This window comes from Apostichopus japonicus, chromosome 16, assembly GCF_037975245.1.
Source record: "Apostichopus japonicus isolate 1M-3 chromosome 16, ASM3797524v1, whole genome shotgun sequence".
Taxonomy (NCBI): Eukaryota; Metazoa; Echinodermata; class Holothuroidea; order Aspidochirotida; family Stichopodidae; genus Apostichopus; species Apostichopus japonicus.
This window is the reverse complement of record NC_092576.1, coordinates 6,763,554-6,772,766: the sequence shown is the minus strand read 5'-3', so window position 1 is coordinate 6,772,766 and position 9,213 is coordinate 6,763,554. Positions and strand designations below refer to the sequence as shown.

At 42.5% G+C, this 9,213-nt stretch overlaps 1 protein-coding gene across 1 annotated transcript in view; it reads right to left on the bottom strand.

Moving 5' to 3' along the window:
* Positions 1–445, bottom strand: part of LOC139983826 (uncharacterized) — a 48,236-nt gene extending 47,791 nt beyond the window's left edge. Inside the window, exon 1 of the mRNA XM_071997639.1 lies at positions 109–445. The gene's annotated coding sequence lies outside the window, so the exon portion shown is untranslated. The remainder of the gene's footprint in view (positions 1–108) is intronic.
* Positions 446–9,213: the final 8,768 nt, after the last annotated feature.

Sequence of the window (9,213 nt, the reverse complement as noted above, 5' to 3'; positions counted from 1 at the left end):
TTTCCGTTTGTTTACCTCATTCTAAGTTACATGAGGACTTTATGTTACTCTTGATATGCCCAGAACTGGCCTAGAACAATGGAGATTAACAAAAATACTGAAACTTACCTTCACTTATGTAAGCTTTCAGAATATCCTTTGATGAGAGTTAGTACACACTGTGTAAATGTAATTTTCTCTTCAATGTCGTTGATCCACGACCATGAGAAGATACCGGTATCAAGGGCGGCGGAACCGGGGGGGCACAGGGGGCACGTGCCCCCCCACTTTTCCTCAGGTTAAAAATGTGCCCTTTTTCTACATAAAAATTTCAAAATAAAAAAAAGAGTTTACAAAGCGAAACCCACGTCGAATGAAATATTTCGGGAAGTTTTAAATGTTTACTACCACAGGCGTAGGAGCCCAATTTGATTTGGGGGGGGGCTGTAACGACTTGCCCGAAAAATAGTACCAAACCGCGTCCAACATGTTAATGTGCATATCATATATGCATGCGTTGGTTATTACATCACATGCCAATAGAATACAATCATTTGCCGTGTTATAACCCTTCCAAATTGGTTATAATTATTGGGAAAGTCGTTACAAAAATAATGATCATAATAATATCACTTTAACCATTGAAAAACACATAGAAAATTATTTTTCTTTCAGTATTTTGACATATTTCATTTGCTTTCATGCATGTATCGATCGCGTGTGCAGGGACTTGGACTTTATAATGATTTCACCTCATTTTGTCTTTTTCCTTGTTTCCCAATTTGCACATTACATATTGTAGTGCTAGTATGCATTGTTTCCTTGAGGGGTGGGGGTGGCGATGATGGAGTGATGTGTATTTGCAAATAAGATAATACAATAAGAGTTATAAAGGGTACTAAATATCAGGCTGCATCAGTCCAATCGAATTTCTGCAAAGTGCCCTTCGACGTTGGTGCCCCCCCCCCCCCCAGATTAAAAGTGCTTCCGCCGCCCTTGACCGGTATTGTAAGATATAACGAGTAAGTGTTTGTGAGATACCAAAGTTTATAACAATCCAACTGACGTTGACGAATTCAATCAGAACATAAAAGTCATGTAATCCGTTTTCAATACTGTCTTTAATATTGAATATCCACTACCACAATATCTCAACTACTCGCATCAGCTCATGAAGACATTCTGCTGAATTTCCATGGACATTTTTTTTTTAATAACATCTAACAGTGTCTGAAATACTGTTATACTAACATATCCCAAAGAAAATAAAAACGTATGTCAACGTGTACACCATTAGATATTTAGGCAAAAGATATCAAAAGCGAACACAAATGATTGTTTACAAGTAGGCTCCAAAGTTTCCAGAATTTCCCAAAAAAACTATTTATAAATAGCGTGCATAGCAGCCGATGGCAAAAATATTGGTTTTCAGAAATAAAAAAAATGAATTTGTGTTGAAACCTCTACCCGTCATTGTCATTTGAACTTCCTCTTTTAGTTCATACCATTAGTTTTTACTTTAAAGAACCGCAAAAATTGATACACCCAGCTAACCACGACTGAATCCTTTATAGTGCGTGCAGTCTGTTTACGTCAATGATGTGTGACGGTAGCGAGCAACAATGTTATTTAGGTGTTATTTCTAAATCGGTTAGTTAAACAAAGCAGCACTGGCATTCATCGCCCAAGGTAACGGAGACAATCACATAGAAATTTGTTATAATTATTCATTCAGTTGTGGAGACAAAGATAAGTAAGCAAGCATTACCGTATTCGCGGGAACCAGAATGTGTGCCAAAAAAAACCCCGCGTATTTTCACAAAACGTTTTTTCAAGTATGACAATGCAAATGCTGTCTGAACTTTGTGGTTTCTTCCTTCATCAGCAACCAGTGGCGTAGCTACGGGGGGGGGGCATGGGGGCGACAGCCCCCCATGAACAGTGGCGTCACCAGACTTTTCAGTCTGGGGGGCACAGGGGGCACCAGCATTTGATGGGGGGCACTTAGGTGGATACGGATCGCCGTCCTGGGGGAGGGGTCTAAGGGGAGGGGGTGCCTCCTCCAGGCGCGGCAGAACGGGAAAAAAATTTTGGGGTGGGGGGCTAATGTGTAGAGACTATCTAAGCGGAGCGCCACCATCAGTTGGCGCGGAGCGTACAAGAAAATTTTGGGTTTTTCAAACCCCCAGATGGCCGGAAACGGCACTTCCCGAGTGTTTTATGCTGCGAATACCTAGCCCTAAAATATGGGTCTCAACCCTGCAATTTCTCAGATTGCACGTAAAAGTCTGTAAAAACATTGTAATTTGTATATTTCGATGGTATTTTAAGTGAGTAGCTATTACTCGTAGTGTACTCGCAAAGACGTTTTTGAGTGTAGTAAGGGGATGTTGGAGAACTGGCTGAAATGAAGCAAGTCATTGGCCTAAGACGAAGTTGTGTTGCGCTTACCGGTACTCACACTCACTGCTTCCACTTTTCACGGGGCGTGAAGACGCGGTTGGGGTGACAATGTGGTCTATAGCCAGGGGACGGGCCGAGGGTCCCCCCAGCATTTACTAAAATTATTACACCTATATAGTATACGTGTGCATCGGACAGATCGACAAGTATGCATTGAAAAATGGGCAGATGCACGTTTCGGAGCTTTGGTAAATATTGGGGGGGCTTATCATGCATTTGCCCCCTCAAGTTTTTTCATTGGGGGCTGAGCCCCCCAAGTCCCCCCCCCGGATCCGCCGCCACTGCCCCCTCCCCTTTGGAAAATTTTCGCATACGGAGGATGGGCAAAATGCTGCCACATTTGATGCTAAATTCGATCTGAAGATATCTCCAGAAATTGCTATTTTTGAGGTAATGATTTTAACAAGGAGCAGAATTTTGCAGAGGATATGAACCACATGCTGTCGATATTATGCCTAACCCTATATCAATAGAACCTACATTTGTTGAATTAATGTGTGCATGACCCCCGACTCCTTTCTTGTCCTCGTTTTCGCCCATTATCTATTAAGATGTAACAGGTTCCAGCATCGTTATTGGCTCCTACCAGGGATCTCACCATGCAATCCAAAGTTTGATCACACATCGAGTATGGCTCAGTATGCAGGTGTGAACATTCGCCATTTGTTCCTACAAGCATCTGACCTCAAATGACCTCTGCACCCCCTACATAACAGGGTTAATATATGGGTCCACAAATATAGGCAAGTATGGTGCCTGCGGACCCTCACATTCTCACATTTCGTCAGCTCCTAACCTGTCAACCTCAGACCAAGGCAACATATTGCAGTACCCTCCCTTCTCACAGTCATGTAGCTCGCGAAGCGGACGTGTATATCCGCTGGTATGGCGTGAGCACTGACACATTCAATGTAAATATCGACACCTGTTGTGATGGCGCGGGTTACGACTTCGATACCCGACGTTCAAGGATAAACTTTTTCATTTTTTTCGCAGCTCATTTGAAGAAAATACGAATTACTGTGCTTCTTTGTCCTTATGAAAAACCAACTCAGATGATGGTAGTTGAATATAACAAAATATATATATATATTTTTTTACCAACCCAAATCTCAGATGGGGGCACTAGGTTTTCCAGGGGGGGCACGTGCCCCCCCTGGCCCCCCCCCCCTTGGCGACGCCACTGCCCATGAAAGCTTGTCGCCCCCCCCCCCACTGGGATTTTGGGTGTCGAAAAAAAAAATTACATGTGCGGAAAAAATATCATTAGTCTGAATGGTCTCGAATCTCTCATGAACGACCCTTCGACCGCGGACCGGCAGTAGGCTATAGTTGCTGAAAAACCTTACGTGACATAGCGCATAGGCCGCCGAAGTCTACAGTAGTCGCACTGTACTGAAAACGCATGTTAACGACCGTCGAATAATATAATTCCTGCTCTACAATAATGTTTACTACTGAATCTGTGTGTTCGACTGTTCGGGCAAACTTTGCCTTTGTCACTCTTTTTTAAAATATCCATATTCCCTAACATACAAATAAATACTAATACAAACAGCCAATCAGTATCTTGTAACCAGTGCGCATTAACTTACTGATCAAACAAGCTAGTGAGCAATACTATACCCTTATAGAAAGGTGGTTTCCAGGTACTTGAATGCCAAAGAAGATGTTAAAAGGTAAAAAATGCTGACATCATAGACATGTTTCTCACATCATTGCTCGCGTCATTGCCTCGATACCCTGTTACATTTTCAATCGGGTTTTCACCTCTGGGAGGTACCCCGATGCTCTTAAAACCGCTAAAAAACCAAAGTTTCAAGAAAGGAGACAACACTATCGCTGAGAACTACCGGCCAACAGTGGCGGAGCTTCCAAACAGTCAGGGGCGGATGCCCCCCCCCCCCTGACGGACTCAAATGGACTGCTGGCGCCCTTTTCAGCTTTTTAGCACTTTTTACTTATTCGCGAATATTGACTTTTTTATTGCACTCTCATCTACCTATTGACATTTGTCACATTTTGTTGGTGTAGTTTACTGACAAATGCTCTATCGTACGGCGATATTTAATTTATCGGCTGAAATTCTGTCCAAGAACTGTACGGGAATTTCGATCTATTTTTTCGAAAACATGAGCACTCACAAAGATACTACAAGGATTGTGATGAAGCGCATGTACTTTCAACACCCATATAAACTTCCGACTTGTCACAAATGGCGATGACACCTATTTATTCTTCGTTTATCTGCAAATTAGCAAGGCCCGGAAAGGGTCATTTCCGGCGATCTAGGGAATATCTTTACACAAAAAAATTCTGTACGCTCCGCGCCAACCTGTGGTGGCGCTCCGCTTAGATAGTGTCGAAAGCGACCCCTACAGGCCATTCTCGCCCCCCTGACCAATACCCCTAGCTCCGCCACTGCCGGCCAGTCAGTCTATCACCCTAATAATATTTCAGACGCAATCTTTGATGTCAGTTTGACATATAGTCCGGTCATTTCAGTATGTTACTTGGCTGAAAGCCCAGTCAATCTTTCTTTATTTTCCACGCGCAATTTGCAGATTTGTCGAAAAATGTCAATGCCGGTGTCAAACTCACAAAAGATATGTCATGATATTTCAAAGTAACTTACCAGATTGTTTTTTTTTTCTATTTCACTAAACTATTTGATGACCATATCAAAACATGGGATCTCAAAATAAAGGATGTTGAGAAAACTTTAGAGCAGCTTAGAAGGCCTGGGAAGTGTCATTTCCAACGATCTAGGAGGCCTTTTTAGCTAAAAATTTTCGCTACGCTGCGCGCCAACTCATGGTGGCGCTCCGCTTAGATAGTAACAAGAAAATGGTCAAGCCCCCCCAGGAAATATTCAAGCCCCCCCCCCAGCGCCCCCACTGAAGAAATCCTGGCTACGCCACTGTCAGCAACAGTAAAAGTATATATTTCTATAAGAAAGTTTATTGCAGTGAACTTGAAGCAAGTCCAAATCGGCATTTTTTCTTCAACGATCAATGTCAACGGGAGATAACTGTTTGAAATCGCTTACTATTTTTACGTATATTATGTACGGAGATTTTTCAGGTGCGGTGACTTTTTACGAAGTGTAATGATACGAACTGAACTTTCAAGGGAACAAACGTAACATAATATTTTTGGCGAAATAACATTTCATATCTCGAAATGAACAACAGGAAGTTTATTGGATTAATTTTTTTTTTTTTAAATTGATAATTCTCGAGACCTGACCAATGAAAGCTGTAAGTCCGACACTCAGTAATCGATCGATAATAATAATAATAATTGTCAGTGCCAAGCGCTATCTTAACTTGTTAGCGATACTAACACATGTTTACACTGATATGTAGTCTGATGTCATGTCAAGTGAAAGTTACAGATTGTCAGCAATGCCATTATTTATTGTCGTGTCCTAAACAATGCTTACAATGTTTCACCGTCTTATGTTTTCACATATATCATGTTTTAAACACTTTTGACGAACCACAATTTAAATTGATCGTTTTTGCTGTAAAAAACCAACAGTAACACTATACGGCAATATTCTAAGTTAGGCCATACTACCTAGGCTTATATCACACAAACCATTAGCGGGGGGGAAATGGCAGAGTCAAGATAACGCTTTTGCGAGTAGAATTTTAGACTCGGTTGCCAGTTGGCGAGTATTTAAAAAAAAAATCGAGGCCTGGTTCTTATGTATTTCAACTGTGCAGGAAGTGTTAAAAGGCTTCTTATGCAAGGTAAAAGTTAAACAAGTGTTACGTGAACTAGGAAGATAATTTTGAAGAGTGCCAGACCGGCATTGATAGTATACACTCTTCTTTACAGAATAGTTCACGATTGAAGGATATAAAAAGAGACATTGTCAGTCTAAAATGAATAATGAATAGTTACATCTGTCACATAAGTTTATGCTAAATTCCTGGTGTCCCTCCCTTTTGTTGACGTGCCTCACTCGGTGCATTGGAGTACCTGTGTCGCAAATAAAGAGTTACTAAATTCCGGGTGTCTCGGCTCCTTATTGTTGGTATGTTTCACTTAGATGTATCGGTATACCTAGGCTTACAAATTGTACGAGCCGTTACGTCATAATTAGATTCGTGTTTTATGCAAAGTTAATGTTAGGGTTGGGTACAGGAAAGTTAGTTAGTTGCATTCCATCTGGTAACCATATCACGTCGGAGAGAGACGTATTTTCTCCGTTATTGAGAACGGGAGTTAACAATTTCAATTAAAAGGCAATGAGGTCTTAAATTGTGATAATCTAATATTGTCACTGAGGACAATTTTGTGTACTTGTTATTGAGAACAAGCCGCTACGATATATTCTCGACGCCCGAGGTCGAGCAAAGTGCTTTATTCGTTGAATGTGACAAGCGAAGTTTGCTGTAGTAACCAGATTAGGGGCAGGCGACCCCCTATAATCTGTGAGTATTCTAAGTATTAATGGAGAATTGGTATATTCTAGGAAGGGATTGAATGAGGGAGTATCATCTTTCGTAAGTTTAATTTGTATATAAACCGTATGATTCAAAGTGCTTGAATTGAAACGAAAATTTTAAAATTGGTCGAATAACTAGTAGAAATGCGGAGACTAATACATGTAAAGAGAGTTAGTTTCATTTTGTCGCATAATTGGTTTATTATTGAGATTGGATGGAATTTATAATTGAGGAACGACGGCAGATCTTTAATTTATCGCGTAAAGAGTTTATACTGAAAATTTATACGATTATCTTTAGAAAGCGAAGGAAAGGATGTATCATGGTTAAGTTAATGTGTCTTGTAATGAGTGAGGATTAAAATGTCCCTTATATTTTAAGATGATATCAGTCAGAGGACGATGCTTTTTGTTTTCGTAATTAAGGGTTGGTGTATAGTGAACAAAATAAGTTGATTTTCTTTTTAGACCATGAATTTGGGTGTAAGAAATTGACAATTTCCGTGACGTCACTTGAAAGCCAATAAAAGAGGCGTGGTTTCAAAATTGGTGATATTAAAGATCGTAGGTAATAGTTACGATAAATCAATCGTAGTTTTGCTTCCGGAAATTGACCGTATGTTTAAAACAAATATTAGGAATGGTTTTGTTCCTCTGTTTGTCTACAGGGTTTTATTTTTGGTGACTCCAAAGCTAACTGCCTGGGGTCTCGGGGGTATTCTTCCGTGCCGATAGATGTGGTCTGGTCCATTAACGATGTTCGATTGCAACTAATAATTACGTATGTCACTTTTAAGACGCCGGATACAGGTATCCTATCTTTGACGCGTGCCAAAATCTGAATATTTTTGACTCCGCCTATAGCGAATTCCTTGTGGGCGGTGACCTTCTGAAGTCTGTTATGAGGCGTATTATACAAGTGGGTGTGTCCTATACGGAGAGCAGTGTCAGTTAATAACGAACATAACGAAGCTCCTCCTCGCCTTCTCCCGGAGTCCTCCTGGAGGGGACAGTTTGAAGTGTTTTTTTTTTGTCCCCCGGACGATGGCCGCCTTATCTCTCCTGGCCAGGACGTCGAGCCGTCTGGGGACGTCCTCTCGTAAGAGGGCTAGAGACGTTTGGTACGTAAACTACATGTAACGTACACTTTTTTGTGTTATAGATCTTCCAGTCGTAGTTCAGCCCGCCAGGTGCTGCTGGCTCAGAATTCGGGCTCCAGGGGACGAGCCACGATTTTAACACCCCCCCCCCTCCCTTATTCCCTACACGTACACGAGTAACCAGTGGCGCTTCGAACGGTTTCTCTGCTTCGGTGAAACGCCCTCCCGCTATTGGGATTGTCGGACATCGTCTCCTGCGCTCTTATTGGCGCCCGCCTTTCCGTATCGGACCTCTTCGGAGGCTCGTTCCAGTCGGACGTTAAGCAGGACATAGTGAGGAGAGATATACCTTCCGTTAAGCCAGCCAACCTCCTTCTCCCTTACCACCTCGCAGGAGAACCGCAGAACCATCACGAGCGATCGAGGCTCTTGTTCGGCCTTTCCATGCCGCCGTCGGGCGCAATGCCAAGAACCTGACCCCTGCTTACACCAGCGAGGCCAGGGGAGGGGTCATCCCTTTTCCAAATGACTACTCGCCGAGCCCGAACCTCCTTGTGCCGGCCCTCTAGATGAGAGAGTCTCTGGGCGTTTGCCGGCGAGTGGAACAGGGTCACAATGGACCAATGGATCCAGGAGGGATACCGACTGGAATTCACTTCCCGCGGCCACCACCTCCGACTTCTTTCCGGGTCACACCTGAAAGGACATTACTTCTTCTTTTTTTTTTTGGAATATACCATTTACGTCCCAGTCATCACAACCTTGTGGGCCCATGTGGGTTCTACTTGGAGAACGTTGGGTTAACTTGGGTGTGAGCTAACCATGGAGTACCATATTTGGGGCCGTATGGGGTTTGACATGAGTTACAAAGTGGGAAAATCACTGAGTATACCGTGTGATATTCATCTTAGCCCCATGTGGGTCCTATGGTACTCCGAGTTGGAGGAGCATCGACAATTTATGGAAGGCATCAATAATTAAATGAGGGGCACAATACTTATGTGCTATGACTTGTAAAGCTTTTGTTCGCATGATGGTGGGAAAATTATGGGAGTGAGGTGGGAGAACACTAGTCTGAAAGTGGAGGGGCATGTCCCCTGGGTCAAGCCTGGCTATCGTACTGCTGAGGAGGGGTTCATGTTCAAATGGAGTCATATAGCCATCTTAGACAAATGCTCAGTGAATGGCAAAGACTGATATTAACTGCAAGTC